Here is a 21,347-nt window from a genome sequence, read left to right on the forward strand (position 1 = left end):
TGCTTTCTGGTCCTGGGATTTTCCCTGGAATACATGAGATTCCCAAAGCTGAAGTCTTTAACGATGTCATTACTTGCACAAAGAAACGTGCAAGGAGTTCTGTCAGTTCTGTTACATTTGAAAAAAAAAAATCAGTTTAATATTTTTCCAGGTTTGCTTTTCTTTAACTACACACAGTATTTGCTAATAGGAGTTTTGTGAAGAACAAAACAAAGAGGAAGGGAACAACATGCAAGTGAGTAGGTATGGGGGGAGAGGACATTAGTAAAACCTGCTCACAACAGAACAAGTAGGGTCTTTTGTATACGTTGACATTACTCAAGAACTCAGATACACAAAATATCAAGTTCTGGAGTGCGTTTATCTGAAGTTTAATCCAGGATATAATTAATGTTTAACCTAATCCAACTCCAACTTCAGAAAGCATGAGTCTAAGTGTCCGAAGTCTTGACTTACCATTAAAAAACACCAGCTTTCTTTCAGTGAATACAGTTAGTTTCTTTGTATTCACTTTCTGGTTTCTAAATCATTAGGCAATGTCCATATCACGTGTTGTTTTGTTTTGTTTTTTTTTCTACAGCCATAAGTATTAGAAACTGAAAGATTTTATGACTATTTCCTCAACTGATTGACTGAATGAATGATAAATACTCTAGGGAAATTGTATAAAACAGCTGGAGGTTTAAGAAGAAACTTTGAACCTTGCAAGACATGATATCACTCTAAGATTAGTGAAACTCCATCCCTGAAGTTCTTAAAACTTCTGTTCACTTAAGTGCTGCATTTATTGTCCTAACTGACAGCATTTAAATGGACAAAATATTAAAATTTAGTTGATAGTCCTTTGATAATCAAGTAATGGTAAACATGCCAGTCTTCAAGATAAAGTTAGCACATTCTGCAGAGGCGGAAAAAAGCTCCAGTGGCATAACTGGGTCAGGATGAATCTAATGGAAAAAGTGGATTCTCCAGCCCAGGGCTCAGGTCATTTTGCAGACTCTGTCTATGCCACCACTGAGGTACTGTCCTTCATACACAGTCACTGAAGCCTTGAGTGAAACTTTAGTTCAAAGGAACGTCACAAGACCTACCTGGCTTTGGCCTTGTGCACGGGTTAAATGTAACAACTTGAACAAATCACGCAGAGAGCTAAATTCCTCCCTAAAAAAATTAGTCAGATAAGATAAGATAGACAGGGAGTCCATTTTAAAGAAAAAAAAAACCAGAGGAACCAAAGAAACCAAAGGAAAAAACACCTCCAAATTGATTCAAATACAGAAGTTCCTCTTCCTTCTTTACTAAGATAACGTGTCATAATCTCATCTTTACACAAGTTCTCTATGGTGATTTGTGTGATGAAGTAAATGCTTTTTTCAAAAAAAAAAAGAGGGAAAGAAAATAATCACTTAATCTAATAAAATTAAAATCTTTAAAAAACACTTTCTGCAGTGCAAAAATGAAACTAGCAAATCATCTTGGCATACTTTTTCTAAAAGGGATGGTTGGTCCATTAACTTTTCTCACAAATATGTTTGGTTTTGTTTAATTCACCTAGGACTTGGGAAGAAAAAAGCACAGCCAAGGTTCCCTGATTCTCCACTCTCGCCTCATTAGAAATGGATTCAACAGGATTCAGTAAAAGAAAAAAGAAAAAGGGGTCAAAAGTTCTCCCCTGAGCCTAAACAGCTTGGTGGGCCACAGCAGGTAAGGGCAATTTCTGCAGCAAATGGAAGAGAAACAAATGAAATAACTGGCATCGTGCCCAACTACCTCTGATTCACCAACAAAATGGTTCTTTACAAGGGGGTCAACTGGGAAAAGCAAGTGGAAGGAAGGTGGGGTGAGATTTGAGTTCCTGCCTCTGAACCACGCAGCTCCTGTTCTCCATCATGCACTCTCATCATGAGGGAATATTTAAAAATTTTTGCAATCTTATGGATATTCATACTTTTATGCTGATACTTACTCATGGGCGTATTCAACCCTAATTATGGGGTCACTGTCACTTTAAAAATATTTTCCAGACCTCAGCCCAGGTGCATCTTGCTTTAAATATTCTATCAAATTATTTGCTTGTAAACAATCTCTATACAAAAATAAATGCAGAGATTGAATGTTCAGTTGCAAAAAAGCAGACACATAAGAAAACCCACCCACTATGATGCAGTTTTCATTACGTTTTTGTAGCCTGAAACAGCCAGTTTGAACTCATATTCACTCATCCTGTTGTAATTCTGGTCATCCTTCAGTGCTGAAATGACTAAGGCATCTAAATCACATGAAAATTAAATCCCTTACAAGTTATTTAAACATTCTTTTTATCTTTTTCAACACTGTTAGTTTAAACAAGGTTGAACAAAACCCTGGCTTGGGGAAGAGCGGCTGGAAAGCTGCCTGTCGGAAAACGACCTGGGGGTGCTGGCTGAGAGCCGGCTGAACATGCGCCGGCAGTGTGCCCAGGTGGCCAAGAAGGCCAACGGCATCCTGGCCTGTATCAGAAATAGTGCGGCCAGCAGGAGCAGGGAGGTGATCGTGCCCCTGTACTCAGCACTGGTGAGGCCGCACCTCGAATCCTGTGTTCAGTTCTGGGCCCCTCACTCCAAGAAGGACATGGAGGTGCTGGAGCGTGTCCAGAGAAGGGCAACGAAGCTGGTGAAGGGCCTGGAGCACAACTCTTATGAGGAGCAGCTGAGGGAACTGGGACTGTTTAGCCTGGAGAAGAGAAGGCTGAGGGGAGACCTCATCGCGCTCTACAACTACCTGAAAGGAGGTTGTAGCGAGGTGGGTGTTGGTCTCTTCTCACAAGTAACAAGTGATAGGACAAGAGGAAATGGCCTCAAGTTGCACCAAGGGAGGTTTAGATTGGACATTAGGAAAAATTTCTTCACTGAAAGAGGGGTCAGGCCTTGGAACAGGCTGCCTAGGGAAGTGGTTGAGTCACCATCCCTGGAAGTATTTAAAAGACGTGTAGATGTGGTGCTTAGGGACATGGATTAGTGGGCCTGGTGGTGTTGAGTTGATGGTTGGACTTGATGATCTTAAAGGTCTTTTCCAACCTTAATGATTCTATGATTCTATAAAAGGAATGCATTTTCTCCATCAGATTCAAACACATAATTAGGTGTAAATCTCAACTGAATTTAAATCTGATGTCATGGTTGGTATGGCAAACACAGCTTATATGATCCATATTTTTGTAAAAATAGAAAAGAGGACAAGAAATTTAGTACATCTAATAGCTGGGAGACAGCAAGCTGCCCTGGAGCCACTGTGGGCTTGGCAGCAGTGAAGGCCAGCAGCATCCTGTGGTGCATCAGCAAAAGAATCACCAGATCAAGGGATGTGATTATTCCATTCCACTCGGCACTTGTTAGGCCACACCTGGAACCAGCTTTCATGCTCAAATTCAGGAGACACATTGAAAAAATAGAAAGGGTGCAGTGGAGGGCCATCAAGATGGTTACAGAACTGGAGAACTTGAGATATGAAGAAATGTTGATGGAATTGAATTTGCTCCACCTAGAGGACAGAAGGTTCAGGGGGAACTTAATCACACTCCACCAATATCATAAGTATACTTATAGAGAAGATGGAGGTACTGTCTTTACAAGGGAGCATGGTGAGAAGACAACAGGAACAAGTTGCTTCAGGAGAAATTCTCTCTGGATATAAGAAAAATATTCCTACTATGAGAACAATAAAACATTGGAGTAGACTGCCCAAAGAAGTGGTGGAAACTCCCTTGCCAGAAGTATTGAAGACATGGCTTAACAGGTCCCTAGAAAACCTAATCTAAAGCTCTGCTTTCAACAGAGGTTGGACCAGATGATCATCAGAGGTCCCTCCAACCTTTTAATGACTTTTGAATGATTCAATTTATCTTTTCTTTGGTATTCTCGCTCCACTCTTGAAGATCTTATCTTTTTCCTAAAATGACACTTACTTTCTAAAATCAAAAAAGTTTTTAAAGTACATGAGAAAGAAAATGTGCATGGTGTATTGATGCTCAGTCCCTCTGCTGGATTTGCAAGAGCACAAAAGGGATATGTGAAAGAAAAATGAGAATGTGCTCTTTATCTGACTCAACTGTTCATGTAATTTCCACAGGAGAAATGTATAATGAGGCTTTGAATTTAAGCTACACTGCCTCTGGGTTCCCCCCTCCAGTTATGAGGTTGCAACTCGAGTCACATTACACTTATACAAAAGTGGGATTACATTCCCCTAATGGAGCAGAATTAAGTCAAAGAAGGTGGAACAGCTTTCAAAGGAGCAACTTCAACACAGGGGGCCAAATTCTACTCTCAGTTACACACATGTGACTGTCACAGTGATTTCAATGGGGATACTCAGGTGTAACCAGGGGAGGAGTGCCTTTGTGACACGGAGCAGATGTGAAAAATCCAAGCGTAGACTAACCATGAGCATCTCATTTTTAAACAGCCACTTTATTGTGGATGGCAAGCAACAGAGCTTTAAATAGGACCGTAATCTACTGCACCGCATTCAGAAGTAAAACTTTCTCCCATACTGGATTCACTTTCACCCTCTTGCAACCGCTACAAAATACAGCAAACCTACAGTAAGAGACATTGAAAAGTGACAGTGAGATTCTGGAAGGTGAGATTCTCTTCTCAAAGAGCTTACCATTTCTCTGGTTGTTGAAGCATTTGTCTCACCTCCATCACTACAGCACCTGCAGTGTCAGGCTGTGTTCAGAGCTACTTTATATCCTTCTATTTTAATTCTTGCAGTTTTTAAAAGTCAATGTCTCATTTTTTTTGTCTTAGAGAATTTTTTTACTTATCTCTGCATTTCTGTTTTCATGTAAGTTAGCAAGTGTAATAAAACTGTAATGAAGATGGTTTTTTTAAAGCTTTATGTAAGTAAAGGAGATTTTAACATGTCTCACAATATGGATCCCTCATTTGGAATAGACCAGACAGACTTTGTGGTAAATTTCATCAATGTCTGTACAAGAATGTAAGTTCAACAATATTAATTCACACCAGCAATTTGCCAGAGTGCTAATAAATTGTATCATGAGTGGCTGAGATACAGTCACATGGAAGGAATGGAAAAGTACCAGTAGAAAAGCAAATAGCTGACTGGTACACTTCTGTCCAATCTATCTTCTGTCTAGGATCAGCTCATCTGATCTGAAAGACACCATCACATGCAGAGGCTCTCAGTATATTGTCCACATTATGTGAACATATAAGCAATGCTGACAGAATGAGTCATGTGATGGGCAGTGCAGCTGCCTGTCACCCAAGAGTGGGGAGCTTTGGCTGTGCTGCCAGGAGCCCCCCAGCCCCCAGAGAGAGTGCACACTGTGACCTCCTTCATGGCCGTGCCGCAGACCACTGTGTCATTGAAATAAAAAAGAGAAGGGGAAGGGGAAGGGGAGGGAGAAGGAGAAGGGGAATTAATCTGGCAATAAAGTAGGGATTTGCTCTAAATGAAATATGTAAATGCAAGTAACCCATGTAAACTTGTATTAAAGCTATTGTACACTACAGAAATTATTCCCATTACATTTTCTTTTTCCTGAGAAATGTTCCTATAGCTCTTTAATCAAGTTATTTCACTACCACCTTTTGAGAACTGACCGCCTCTACATCCTCAGCCTAGTCTACAGCTTGGGAAGGTGAGAATGGAATCCAAAGCCAGGAATAAAGATACATCAATGACACTTGTCTTAAAGTTGTTAGGGTAAGCTATACTCAAGCCATACTTGGACCATACTCGTAAATAGTTAGAAGCCAGAAGTTGTGTCAGGTAATACTGTGGCTCTATAATTTCCGTGAGCCTCCAAAGGCAAGCTTCATCTCTCACTATGCATTAGCCATCCAAAAGTTGCATATCTTATCAAAACCATCCGGAAGAGAAGTCAAGAGAGGTCAATTAAAACTGGGATATTAGGAAATGACAAGAAAGGGTCCTAGGTTTATGTTGAAGTGAGGTGGTATCTTTTGAGAGAGACCAGGCTGGGACCTAGAAGCTGTCCAGGGCAGACTAACTTACATCATTAAGTGTAGGATAAATTATTTATCCAAAAAAAAGACAGCCTCTTCACTGTATTTTGCAGAACTCAAGAGGAACCATGCAGCTACCTAAGGAATACCAGAAGGACTAAGCTGTCTCCCTGCCACGCTGTGACACATTGGTGCCAGATGCTCCTAAATCTCACTAGCATTTGCTGAAGCCATCTGAAACTGCTTCTCCAGCAGCATACAGAGAAAGCATCACATCCTTTCTCTGTAGCATATGATGAATTTAGATTCTGATTTTCATACAAAAAAGGCAGAACACACTAAGTAACAGCAGAAAACTAATACTGAATAATCAATCTATTTGATAAGAAAAATAGCACAAGAAGTATGGAAGAGGAATATTAACTGATCATCTCCCTAGATGCATAGAACTAGACAATGCATTCACAAATAATGTATTCTTTAAAAGGCAGAGAAAAATCATTGAGAAAATAATTTTGCAAATAATGTTTGAATAGTACTCATCTTAACTCAGCTTCACACAGCTGTCACTAAAATTTACCATACCTGACTGCCCTTTACCATTGTGATTAATGCTAATAAAAAAATCTAGTAGTGTTTTATAACCTTGTCAAAAAAAAAAAAATCTGCACAGGGCAAGAGGGTGAATAAAAATTTGCAGCACTTACTTAGAGTCATAAGTATTACTGATTAATAAGGTGTGGTCCCTGTGATATACCTGTAATTACTCTTCCCACTGCTTTATTCACTTGGGGCTTGGTTGTGCATGGCTGGAATTAATGTTATTGTACCACAGGTAGACACAGAGATGCGCTTAGGTCTTTCTGGGAAATACTGAATAAACAAATCTCAGTGACATTCATAACATATAAGAACCACCAATGCCTTCATAGATTTAAAAACAAAAAAGACATAGATGTTTTCCTTGTACCTTTCTTTGAAGCCAATTTTATTTATGCCCTGTCCTGGCATTCTCCACCAATTTTCTAATGTGTAGTTTCATCCAAAGCATTACTCAGGAAAACTGCCTAAGATATCTTTTCATTAGGATGGTGCAATATTCTTCTTCTCAGCAAAGGACAAGAAGCAGCATAATCTCCAGGTTCATGAAAGAGTCCAATAATGAGAGGACTTGAAAAGTAAAGTATTAAGCAATGAAGAAGAAAGAAAAGGATTTATGGAGATAGCATTTCTACCACCTGTTCATGTTATATCTTTGAGACAGATTCATACTTTGGAATAGTTCTGTTCTCCAGTAGGTACTTGGATGGCTCCTGTTACTCACTGGGACTCCACAATTACGGGGAAGATATTGGCCTACAGTTTTATTTTTGTATTGTAATTGGATTCAAAGGTAGCAAGCCTGTAATAATTCATAAAGAATATGTGTCAACTAGGTCAGTAGGATGTTTGTTCTGGGATCATATTGGCTTACAAGTTCTTATTAAACTAAGAATTTACAGAAGAACAGTAAAGGAAGTAGTGTCATCAGATGAGCTATTACATAACACAAATCTAATGATAGTTAAAAGACAGTATCCAAACTGTTAGTTTTGGAGATTTTACATTTTCTCCAGATACCTACAAAAAAATTCCAGTGGTGTCAAAGCCCAGAAGAGCAAAAAAAGGAGAATCACTTTTTTGAGACAATAAGGAATAGCTTGAGAGGATCATATTGAGCCATAACATGGCTTGGGGTCATTTGAAGAAATTGTCTGCTACAGGAACATTTCATTAGCTAAAATGTTGTATTTAAAGGGTGTTGAGTACACCATGACTTCTTTTCTCTAATGCTTTGGTCCTGCTACAAAAGAAATACTTCTTTAAGAAGGCTGACCAATGCTTACAAAGTCATGGAGAGAATAACACAAGTGCTGAACCAGGTTATTTAGAGAAATTTTGATCGAGAGCTGATATAGAAAGGTGAGACATAAGGAATTCTGTCCCTGCTCCTAGGTTTGTTGCCCTCTCTCATTATCACAACATCAGAAAGGTTGTATGTGTTGATATTGCACCTCTGCTCAGCTTCCTCATGTAGACTGAGACCACATCTACCTCCAGCAGGAGCAAATCAGGTTGAGGAGAAAATGCCATTATCATGGTAATTGTGGCAGCTATTAAAAAGGGTTCTATTCAAAAGCCCAAGTTCAGTACAAACAAGAACTCACACAATGCCACAGAATTGTTCTTAGTATATCTGTAAAGAGTCTGGGTGGTTTATAGTGATAGTGGCATCTTCTAAAGATTTTACTAGTTGAGTTCTAAATGCCATAATTCAATACATTTTCTTTTTTCTCCAGTGGGAATAGGAGGAAAAATGCAGTTTTGATTTGAAATTGTGTCTTGCCCTAGTGTTTTATTCCTGCAGTGCATGAGAGCATATTGTTGTAGTTAATGTGGACAAATTCCAGGCTAGAGGTAGTGTTATACGTACCATGATGGTGAAGAGATCAGATCCCACATCCTGGGTTTCATTCTTCTCTGAATTACTTTTGATCCAGTCATTTGCTTGACTTGGAGGAATCCAGTTAATTTGTTTTTGCAACAAAACCCATCCAAACTCTTCTATTTGCAGAATCCTATCAACTCATGCCAATTCAGTTCATACTTAAGTTCATACATTTGGACAAAATCCTGAATGATAAGAAGGAGGCGTTGCCCTTATCACAGTTTTTGAAATATGGTTTCCTTAGGAATGACCTTCACTGAGGGTACATTCTGTGCATACAAAAAGCAGAGTCATTAATAAGTTATATACAATGTAGGACTTGAAAAATACATACAAGGTAGACAAAGCTTTGTAGTTTAAAAAAGCTGCTTGGAACTGTTAATATATGATATGACATGAACAAAAAGTAACTGACCATACAAGAAGTGTTTTTAGACAATCCAGTACCATTTGATTGGAAAGAAAAATCAAAAGGAGAACTCAACAAAATAATGTTACCTGCTGTTTTTATGGACTGCTAGAAATAAGAGTAGCAAAGTTGTTCAGAGTTTGCGGAAGGGGAGGTCATAGCAAATTTTGACCCCTAAATTCTTTTTTACTTGGAGAGTTCAAACTAAAATTTTGGGGATAATCAAATGACAATGATACTCCATATATATATATACACACATAAGGAAATATCTGAATAATAATTAAGATGATTGTTTGTAATGTTACAGTACTATCATTCATTTCAAATAATTTAGACATAATTTACTACACTGAAATATTAAATTTAATTTCAAACAGAATGTTTAATCTCTGTTAACACTTGTATAGCTTATTGGGAACAAATAAACTAGAATTATATGGGCTGAAAAAAGGTAGATCCCAGTCTTTCAAGGAGGAGAATTTTGAGGAAATGTCAAAAACCATCACCTCCAGTGAAAGACAAGAGGGTGATGTCAAGTACTATCACTTCTGTACAAATGAGTCAAAATTTTATTTTAATAAAGAAGCTGAAGCCTACAAAATAGCAAGGACTCAATCATCCTGACAGTGAAGCAAGCAGGTTGAAATTCCATGCCATTCAGTGAGACAAGACTGAGTCCTGACCATGTTACGAACTACAGCACCGCATCAGACAAGGTCCTTCTATCCTGTCTCTGGGAAAAGCATAAGAAAACAAGATACATACAGAGTAACCCATCCCTGACAGAACCTTCTAGAGACCAAAATTTGTCTGCATTAACTGATTTTGTTCCTTTTGGAATCTATTTACCTCTCAGCATCCGTAAAATCATGTGACAGTGAGCACAGCATAGTTATTAATTATACGTTACCTGAAAAAATGCTACATATTGTTTGCTTTTATACCTGCTGCCTGATAAACTGAAGTAGCTCAAGCGATAAATAGGCTTTTTATTCTTTATCTTTGACTTATCCTATATTGTAATATGAGCCCATCATTTTATGGTGGAAGAGCTCTCATTATCTTCTATAAGAATATTTTAGGAACTATTGCATACAGAAATGTAGGCACAGAACCTGTGTATCTGCGAAGAATCCAAGTGTACTCTACTTTTAGGGGTATTTCTAATGAGAAACATCATAAATGCTGTGTTCAGTTTTGTAAGGGACTTCAGTGCAGCACAAGTTCTTGTGCTCAGTCATCGCTTCCTCAGGAACATCCAGTGGGTCCCATTTCCAGTGAGGCATTGTGTAAGATCATGTTTATAACTGATCACCTGAAGTGGAACAGGAATGGTGGTGAGTCAGTGCTCTATCACTCTTGCTAAGAGCAATAGCTTATGTCAGGCCTTACTGCCTGCACAGAAGGTGGCAGTTTGCTGAAGATGTATGAAGTGTAATGGTAACTGGTCATGCTAGTGTGTGGCTGCTCTCTTTCAATGACTTTCTTACTGTTTCCCTACCTGTATTAGGACTGACCAGATACAGGATTTATTGCGCTGTTGCTGCATGGAGCTGAAGCATGATTGCTGCCTGCTCCAGACAGTGGCAGAGAAATGTTGCTTTTTAGGGAAACAGTGTTCTGGTTTGCTTAATGAAATAAAAGTCTCCATGGACATTTGTTTCATGTTATACACTCTTACAAACATGACTGCATCAGACAGCTAAGGGATACTTCAGGGTCAAATTCTGATTTATACCTATCAAATTGTATTCAAACCAGTGGAATTGAGCAGTATGGAAGTGAGAATAGTAAGTCACCATCTGTCTCTGGTAGATCCTCAGACACAGAGAAACTAGAATATATTTGATTGTGCAGTTTTATTTAAAATACATCACGTTAGTCTGCACATTTGAGTAAACTTCCAGTCTAGAGCATCATGACAAAGAATTAATAGCGTCAGAACACTGACAAATGATAGAAATACTGGAAATACTTTTTAAAAAACAAACATTGTTTTCAAATGAGAGCACCCAAGCTAGCTGAAAGAAGAAACAGCTACAAAATTATTTAATATTAAAGAGCAGGAAAAACACAACGAAGCCTATAACAGCCTTGCAGCTTGGGTGGGTCTCACTCGATCCTCAAAAAAGTACACAATGCCTCATACTCTGATATTCTGCTATATAATGCTATACCGGGCAGAATCTCCAAACCTCAGACAGACAGCTTCCTGTGGGAAAATCCCTAACTTTTTCTTTACGACCTTGAATCTTGCTAGGGGCAAGCAGAAAGAATATTTTGGTGATTAAGTGTAGGATAAATTCTTTAAAAATATCTTTGGGGAGGGTTAGCGTAGTCATTAGTAATATGGTATTTTTAAATATCCTGGATCAAATCTTCAAACCATGCCCCAACCTCTTTGTGTTGTGGGTGTGGTACAAAAGACAAAAAGCTGCCCTTGTAGGGCTCTGTTGCACCTCCATGAGCCTGCGCTGTGTATCTGGTATCAGGACAGAGCAGTGTACGTAATCAAGGTAGAATGAAAAGAGGAAGGAAAACTGCTGTGGTTTCCTCATTTGCATCTAAAACTCTGTTTTAGATGGCACTGAACTATTTTGTAGCATATCTATTACATGCTGATAAAAAATATGATCAGAATGAACTGATAATCCTTAAAAAAATATGATCAGAATGAACTGATAATCCTTAAAATCTCATTATTCTGGAAAAAAACATGATGTTGTGCTTCTATTCCTCCCATCCCCGTACTTATTTTTGTTGCTTTAGTTTCGAATGAATAATGGTGAAAATAAAGCATTTCTTTCCACATCAGATGAATCTTTGCATTGATCATACACTCCCCACCACTACTTTCCATCAATTTTTAAATGATCATTTTAAAGGATCCAAGCAACAGTTTCCATTAAAAACCCTGGTGAGATTCTTTTGCACTCTCTGATACAGTCCTCCATTGCCAAGAGATTTCTCCTGATATTCATGGAGTCAGTTGCATTACAAATTGCAATTATTATCCAAATTATACTTTCAGTGTGGTTTTAGACAAGCCTGCTTGTCTAAAGCTGCTGGTGTTTGACTCACTCCGTAGAACTGAATAAAGCAAGGATTACCAAACTTAATTTGAAGAGGTAAGAGTATCTTAGAGCTCTGTGCAAGGTCAAGTTCTTGCACAGGAACTGCTCAGTTGTTCACATACTGCACTGAACTGTTGCATAGCAAGTACAACAGTTTGGGAACCTCTCAATAAAACAGTGGTACCCCTAATATAAATATGACAGAGTTTCTGACAAGCTCAAGAAGAGGTGACCATGTCTACTAGTACTCTAGGAAGAAACACAATGGTTACTCACAGTCTTTGAAGGGAAAATCTGGGATTACAGCTATTACAGATATAAATATAGTATTTTTAAAAATCATATAAAGAAAGATTCACCTCTAACTTAGAAAATAGTTTCTCCAAGATGGGCTCAAAACCTTATCGATGCCTATCTTTCTCAAATATATGCCTTTTCCTCTGCAATCTCCTTTTCTTCACCCTCCCAAAAAACTTGGTCATGTCCTGCAGGTCAGCATATTCTGGCTAGATTGACAACAGGCAAGACCGGAGAATAAACTCAGAAGCAGAGACTTGGAGAAACTTGCTGACAGGTGGTTCTTTTCCATTTTCATATTGTGGCTGCTCCAATTTAGCACCAACTAGCACAGGTTGCAGCTGTGGACAGATTGTGCAGATATATGTTCATGTTCTCATACAGGCAGGCTATATACGCTCTGCAGGTCAAAATTATATTTTGAAACTTCACCTGGAGACCAAGTGGCTAGCAGAGCTCTGGGAACACTGGTCTCATGTTCCCAGCGAGATATGTTGCTTAGTGAGCAGAGGTGGCACTCTGATCGAGTCGTAGCTCAGACCGATGCGTTTGCTGTAACACAGAGACCATTGCAAGAACCTAGGTGCCGGGGCACGGCTCACAAGAGCAAGGTCTTCATTCAAAAGTTATAGTAACAAATGTCTAACCAGAAAATGATAGAGAAGTGTTGTGGGGAAGCTTGCCTTCCACCCGCTGAGATGGGATCACCTAGCAGCAGCCAAAGCCTCAGTAATGCTTCCAGCTTGGCAGCCGGCAGAGCCCCTGATGAGCAGGGCAGGTACGAGCTCTGCCCTACCTGCCGGCAGCTTCCTCCAGCCTGCGGCATTGCCTGAAGCCTTATGCGGACCGAGATGTGGCCAGCTCTCAGCCGTTTCTCAGTCTCACCCACACACTGGGCAAGGCACTTGAAAGCAGTGAGCAAGTTAAATGAGGCACAGACCGAGGGTCCCTGTTTTCCCTTGCGCGATCCCCGCCACACTGCTCTGACACTGCTAGGACGATGGAAGTTGGCCAGATCTTTCCTCCCGTGGAGGCTCTGGGTCCCTTCTGGCAGGTGTTGTCAGCACCCTGCAAACACTCTCCACAGCAGCGGCCTTCCAAAAAGGGGCTGAGGTGCCCAGCGTGAGGCTTCAGTGCGATTTAAGCACTTAGGCCCAAAACTGGGATCCTCAAAACTTTGCTCAGCTGATGACCTCTGGAGAGGCTTCAGTTTTCTACATTGGAGTTTCTTAAAACACCCACAACTCTGCCTGCACATGTGCCCAGGATGCCTGTTCCTGACAGGCCACACACCTCAGACAAAACCCATCCTCCAAATGGAATCAAACCTGCTTCCCATGACAAAGGTTTCAACCCTCATATTCTCATTTCCTCTCTCCAGTCTTCCCTATGCTGCAGAATAGCTTCAGTGGGCAGGATGGAAACACCCTGCCACACACACACCCCCCAGCCCTACACATACACAGCCTATAGCCCAAAGATTAGGGACGCTGCCTTGGCTGGGGGAGGGACACATGGCTGCCTCCCCTCAGGCACGGAGGGAATCTGAAACCAGGTCTGTCACGTCCTAAGTAAACGCTATAACCACTGATCACTTCTAGAGTAGGGGGAGCTACCGCTCCAGGCATCTTCTGAAAGCTAAAAATTATACCCTGCATCCCTGAAATAAAAAAAAAAAGGGAAAAAAAGAAAAAGGACATAAGTGCCTGCTGTTAAGAAACGGCCTAGGCTGTAAATTCTGAGAGTAGAGAGATGACTTCTAGTAGCACTGGGGCCTACGCCCTGAAGAAGGGTAGCATCTGCGATGTATGCCTCTGCTCAATAAGCAGCAGCTGTTTTTCTGTGAACCCCACTCAGCTCTCGCCATCCACCCGCCTCAGCACAAGATGCTGCTCTGCAGCCTGTACTCCATTACAGAGCCAGGTGTCCAAAAGCAGCTGTTGCAGCACACGCTCTGCCCCACCGAAGCTCAGCCCCCGAGCGTGGGCAGCTCTCGCTGTATCCCAAGCTTTGGCCGTGGCGCAGGCTCTCAGGCACGCCGAGCACAGCATTAGCACGGAGCTGCAGCTCCTCTCTGGGCAGCACATGGCACAGGCGCGTTACGGCCCCAGCCTGTGCCTCCTTGCAAGCCCGATGCTCGGGTGGGATGCCTGCAGAAGCACGCTGGCCCTTTCCCATCACAGGCTTTACACAGCTGGTGCCATGTGCTAAGTCTCACGTCCCAGCTTTTTGGACGGAGGCCTACATCCCGTCACGAAGCACGTGCACGGATCCCGTGCCGGCTGAGAAGATGGAGGGGGCCCAGGTGAAGCCTCGCTCAAGCCGGCCGCAGCATCCTGCACGTAGCCAAGGCTGCATCGCCGGAGTGAGAACAGCCCATGCCGGAGGCAGGGCTGAGGAGTGTGGGAACTCAGGGCGAGAAGCCAGCCAGGGCCGGGCTCTCCCACATCTGGAGGCTTCCAGGTCATGGCCTGAGCAGTGCAGGGGGAGGAAGAGCAGTGATGCATTAAGGGAAGGGCAGGCACCCGCGCTCCTGAGAACAGGAAATTTTCAGCTCCCAGCCCCGGCCTCCCTGCAACTGCTCTGGAGGGGCTTTCATAGAGATGGAGAAAGCCTTGACTGAAACACAAGCCCAGGTCATCCCTGTAAGCTCTGCAGACCAGCTACCAATACTTCATTTCAGCTGTAAAAAAGGCACAAGGAAGTTCATCAGCAACACCTGATCTCTCTCCACCATCGAGAGATCAGCTCTCTCTGTGGTCAGTGCCTGTTCCTGTGAATCCGAGGCAACTCTGTGCTTTGGGAACTATTCTGCCACAACTTTTTTCAGCGTCCGTCCTAGGAAGAGAGTACCTGTCTAACCATCCCTGCCAAGGACTCCTCAGCCGCTGCTGAAGAAAGTGTCCTTTCCTAGAGGAGCTCTGCTGCCTCTCACTAGCAGTGAGCTCCTTCACAAGCCCACGAGAGGCTGGACTGCGCCATGAAACAAGGGCTTTAATACCAGAGAGCGTTATCAGGGTGTCACAGGCTCTGCATCATGTCACAGGTAGACTTGAACCGCCTCCATGCTCCCTTTTTCTCTTTCACATTGCCCTCACAATTTCATTTACCACTCTACTGCCCCTGGGAGTTTCACTGACCTGATTGTTCCTTTTTAGGACCCCACATTCACAAAAGGCTGTACCTCCCCCAACTCTATTCACTTTTATCCCCAAATAAGAAATATCTTACAATATTAAAAAAAAAAAAGTATAAAACAATCATTAACTAAAGGGCAACTCAAATTAAGATGATCTGACTGAAAGACATGATTAAGAATTGGAGCGGATAACTCACCATACTTAAACATAAAACTTGTACTGCTAATTGCAGTGCTGCTACTTGTCATGCTATTTCATTCTTAATGCCCATTTTTTTTTCGAGGCACTTACTGAATGAAGAGACCAAATTCTCCTGTGGAAGTTAGCAACAATTTTGCCATAGAAACAGGAATAAGCGCAGTGTTGAAAAATCATTTTGTGGGAATTTAGCATCTATAAGACACAAGGCTTTACGTCTATATTAGCCAATTATTACTGTAAAGTTGTATTAACATCACCGTGTTCTTTTATTTACTGTTGTTGACCACGTTGGTTACAACATTGCTCTAAAGACCTGTGAGGAGCATAGGTTGTTGTATTAGACACTGCACAACCGTGGAACAGCTGTAAACACCCTCAGATGAATCCCTGCTTGAATGACCTAATGATTTCAGAAAGAAATGTCTTTTTATAAACAAAACATTCACTGGGAAAAATGGCAAACTGACAAAGAATAGTTTTGATTTGACAGTTCTAAGAAATGGTACCTCCCTTTCTTAATCTCTGGGCTTTTTTTTTTTTCCCCTGTGGTAATTACTTAGTAAGTTAAATTAAAACTGCAAACACACTTCCCTAATATAATCAGTTTTGAAGAGCCAATGTACTGTGGAACAGAGATCCCAAATAGTGAAATTTCACTTCCAGGACTACATTAATGACCAATTCTTCTGTTCTGAAGTACCTCATAATAATATTTTTACCACAAAGAAATATGATATGTGGCGGTCATTGCAAAAATCTAAATGTTCTTGCCTTTGCCACTATATAATCGGCACAGATCGCTGAATTTGAAATGGGATGGGCTCAACTGAATTGAGGACACATGACTCTCTTAAAGTCCGTTGGGGCTTTACTCAGGAAAAAAATTAAGATCAGGGCATAAAACAGCTGTGCTTACCGGAACGACAAGCAAAGATGCCTTGAAAACTAATTCATTAGACGAACAACTGTGAACCACAAGAACAGAATTTAAAACCTAGCTTTTAAAAACTGTGATGAAGATGACGCGCCTAATGTCTTGAATATACTGCTCCTGTATGAACACTGGGAGTTAGTTGTTTCCCCAGTTTACACTATCCAGTAAGCCGAAAAGATCTGGAATGAATGCTGGACTAAAAAACTTCCATTTAAAGTGATACAACAATTTGAGGTCTCTGGCCACTAAGTGCTCAATCCTGCTCATCCTGACTTAACTATCAAAACCACCCAGGGTTTTCAGCCAGAAAAGGCCCAACTCTGAATAAGGTTACTTGAATAACTAAAAAAAGCTCTAGCCTTTCAAGTGCTAAAATCATGAAATTCTTGCTGCAGAAAAAAGAATCTGAGTAAAGTAAAAAAAATTATTTACTACCAATTCATTTTCACTAAAGGAAACCCTGCATCTTTAGCACACCTCAAATCCTGTGCTGTGTGTGAAGTTTGGGATCATTCTGCAACAGCCGATTGGGCAGTTGCCTGGCTCGGAACAAGCCTCAATTTGAGTCACACTGGTAGGGCCAAATCCTGCAAAACCTTCCTTGCTTCATATCATTATGGTAAGATAAACTAGAACTTCAGAGCTGGTGTGGGGCTAATTCTATTAAGTTTTGCTAAGAGTTTCCTCCTGTAAAATATAATGTAAGTAATTTGTATGTAGTGTCCTACCCCAGAATTCACAATATAAGAAATTTCCCTTAGGCAGCAATAAGTGAAACAGGGAGTGGCTGTTTTATTTTATAATATTCTATACGTTCAGATGAACTATTTGCTCCTGTTTCTCATTACCACATCAAGCAAGATGCTTTTACCGATGCATCGATAGCTTAAGAGGGTTTTTCTCTTATAACAGAAAATTATGCCGTCATTTAAGGTCAAATATGTAAAAAAATGAGGGTAGTGGAAAGGAAATTATTTTTTTCCCTACAAAATCACAGCACTGATTTTATACCTACATGTCTAGAAGATTTTTGCTACTAACTTCAGTGAGAATTGGACTTGAGCCTTCAGAGCTACACATTCCTGCTTCACTAGAGGTTAGCAGCAAATCTTTCACTACTTTCACAGAAGGCCCTGTGTAAACTAGAAAGTTTGCTCCTGCAATTCGTGATTCACTAAAGTGGTCTAATATTAATTACTTCAGATTATTTGCAGTAAGCTCTTCGAGGACTAGGACCTCAGTTTGTGTCTTCAAGCTGGGGAAAAAAATGTTTGGGCTCCAAATATTGGAGTATTTTTTTAAGTGTCATATATATTGTAAGATCTTCTACATATCATCGTAACTTTGTAAAAAAAGGTTAATTTATGGGCTGTAGTTAAAACCTTCATAAACTTTTCAAGTTAATTCCCACCATATTTTACTTTATCATGAACAGTGACACGTCAGTATTATCTCAATATACCTGCTAAGTTTAACACTTTTCAAACACCACCTTGTATTTGTGACAGTTAAAAATAAACACGAAGTTTTACCCATGAGAAAAAAAAAAGAGGAGTATCAGGATCATGGTTAAGATTCCTTTTCTAGGAAATGTTGCTCTCTTGATCCTGAACTCCCTGAGTTATTGGGAATTTAAAATGGCTTAAATGTGTTTGATGGAAAATTACTACAAAAGCCTTGCAATATAATTTGCTCTGTACACGAGGAAATTTGCAGCTACTAAATCTAGAAAACAGCACTTATCCACAAACCTTCTAAACTGCACAGAGAAAGAGTCCTACCCACTGGCAAATTTCATAATTCCACATTAGCAGACTCAATTACAATATCCGCTGCAAACAGCATATCAGTGCATCATGGTTATAACAATCAGCTTGCTTTCTTCCAAAATGGGGTATCATGGCCCCGAACTCAACCGCACTGAGAAACAGCACGGAGTTTGGAGAGGAATTGCACAGATTCGCAGCAAACCGTTCTGCGTTACAGTAAAGAAACAACAGAGACGATGGACGAGCTCATGCTCTGCTCAGAAACCTGGAAACCCACCATCCACCCGCCAACGTGCCAGGAGAGTTTGAAAGCTCAAGAAAACAGATGAATAAATAGAAAGAGTGACATCCAACTAAAAGATGCCTCTTTCTCCCTGCTTTCCAAAATGCTGATTGCTATTGAGTTAAATGCTTTTATTGATCCCAACCGCCTCAAACAAGCTTTACAGCTTGCAATATCCACAAATCCCGCATAAAGGGACTTACACAGAAGGCAATTTTCTACTCCCAAAGAAGATCTTGTATCTAAGCTAACTTCCTGTCTCTTAATTGATTTGCTTCGATCATTCCTTAATGTTGGTGAACAAGAGTAAGTTTGGATATTTTTTCCCATTCTCTGCAAAACTTCAACTGGGAAAAAAAAAATACTAGTAGCGCCAAACACAACACGGAGGGGGTCGGGGAGAAAAAAGACAAAACAGCACTCCTGACCCCAGCGGGGCTGGAGTGCCCACTGCCACATCTTGCCGCCGAGGTGGCCTTTCGGTGCCCGGAGGGCGACAGGGGCAGCTGCCGTGGCAAGCAGCGGGCTGTACGTTTTACTCAGCCGCCCGGCGGTCACCCCTGCCCGGCGGCCGGGGGCGGGGGGGAGGCAGGGCCGCAGCCGCGGCGGCCCGGGAACAACAAAGCGGGCTGTAAAGCCTCCAGGTGGTGGGTGTATTTGTTGTCCTGTCTGCGAGGTGCGGTGGCTCCCCGGCCCCGGCAGATCCCAGTGCTGCTGTGGACATTAAGAAAAGTCTCTTTTGGCTGATTCCAAAACCAGATAAGGAGCCGCCGAGCCACCAGCTCTGTCTAGACTCCGGACCTCACAAGTCAAACGGGTTGTTTGGATTAGCCTTGGAGATCTACCGACCTGAACAGCCCTCCTAAAGAAAAGCCACAGTAACACCCTATTTTCCTCTTCCCATTGCCGCCCGAGGTCTGCCCGGAGATAGGAGCCGAGCTCTGCTTTGGTCCCTGTCACTTATTTCTGGAAAAATTTTCCGCCCTCTCTCTCCCCCACAAACACACCTTTTGCCCTGTTTTGTCTGCCAGGAGAAAAGAAAACAACAACAGGAAAAAAAAAAAAAAGGCAAAGAGACACTCCGGCAAAAATCCTGTTTTGCAACCTTCCTCGTTCCTTCTCTCTCCCCGCCACACACCCTCGGAGAAAGCCGGAGCCGCAGGTAACAATCCAGCTGCAGCCGCGGCGGAGAGCAGCCGGGCCGCTCGGCCGGGTTGCTGCCCGGCTGCTGCCGGTCCCGGGAGAACGGGCGCGGCGGAGAGTACGGGCCTCTCGCGCGGAGGCTGCGCGCCCTCCCTGCCTCCACCGCCCTCCCTCCCCGGCCCCGGACGAGCCCAGAGCACTTGTTTAGTGGCGCTTAGCCGCGGCAAGAAAATTGAACGAAATTCAAAGGAAGCAGCAGCCTGATGTAAAAGCCGCATGTCTCGCCTGGGATGCTGAGAAGAGCGGCGCCCAGAGCCTGCCCGACCTCCGGCACGGGCAGGAGGCTCGGGGAAAGGCACCGATTAATTTTACACCCCTTTCCCCTGGCTAATGACGGAAGATACCGTGCAATATGGAAAGCTCGGCCATCCAGCCGAGCCTCCCCCCGCCCCCCCGGTGCCTGCCTCCTTGGGACCTGCCTTCTCCGCCTGCACTTCACAAGTCCCGGGAGGTGAGGAGTGATCCTCCAGCAGGGCCGGCACACTGGGAGCTGTTAAGTTTATGTTTGTGGCGCCTGAGCTCAGTCAGTCATTCAGTGGCTTGCTCTGTTATCAAGAAAACAACAATCAGGGACAATCAGTAAACAGGATCCCTTTCCAGCCCCTTTATTAACTACTTACAGCTCCGCTGAAGCACGCAAAGCGCCCAGCAGCGGCATCTCTTACCGTAAAACGCTGTCGCCGTTTCGGGCGTGCAGAGCAGGCGAGGGCGGCTCGCTGCCCGTGAAACCCGCCCGGCTGCGCGGACCCTGAACGCGCTCCGGCTCTGGCTCCGGCTTCGTCCCGGGCGCTGCGCTGGTGCTGCGGCGGCCCGAGGGCCGGCACAGCCGGGGGGGGCCCTCATTCCTTCCCCGCTGCCCATTTTTGGGTGACCTAACATGGATTTGTTAAGATATGTATGTATATGTACGTATATAAAGGCAAGCACTTACTGTTGTTACGTTCGACTGATTTCAACGCTGGAATTCACGTCCCCGGCTTCTGCGTCTCACTGCTACATTGGCTGGAGATGCTGAGAGCTAATTAACCTGGTACAAATATTGAAATGAGAAGCGTTTGAATATTGGTGTCTGTGTGTGCAAACAAAATTCTCAGAGAAATTACAGCAGGCTTTAACAGACCTTTTCTGACATTATTAAGAGAGGCTGCAGCGAGAAGAAAACGGGCAGACCTGGGCCTGCTAATTGCCGCCCTCGCCCGTATCGGAGAGAGGAACCAGAGCAGGAACCTGCACAGAGCACCATAAGGACATGCATTTCATGAGGAGGATGTTTTCTCTCGCTTGCACAAATCCTGCTGCCCGAGCTCAGGAAGGGTGTTCTCCTGAAGGCACTAGGAGGGACCGCTCGACAGTTTGTCTCTACTTGCTCCATGGCGATAATACTCAAAGTTTTGAGGGAGGGAAGAAATACGCCACAAACACATACTATGGAAAAGGGAACCAAAGGCCATAAAAGAACACCCTCCGCCCCGCAAAAAGAAATAATCTTAAAATAAGACGAGGTTTGTTTAACTGAGATTTGGAGCGGGGAGGCTCTGGTGTGACCCCGGGGACGCAGGTCGGCTCAA

This window comes from Calonectris borealis, chromosome Z, assembly GCF_964195595.1.
Source record: "Calonectris borealis chromosome Z, bCalBor7.hap1.2, whole genome shotgun sequence".
In the NCBI taxonomy this organism is placed as follows: Eukaryota; Metazoa; Chordata; class Aves; order Procellariiformes; family Procellariidae; genus Calonectris; species Calonectris borealis.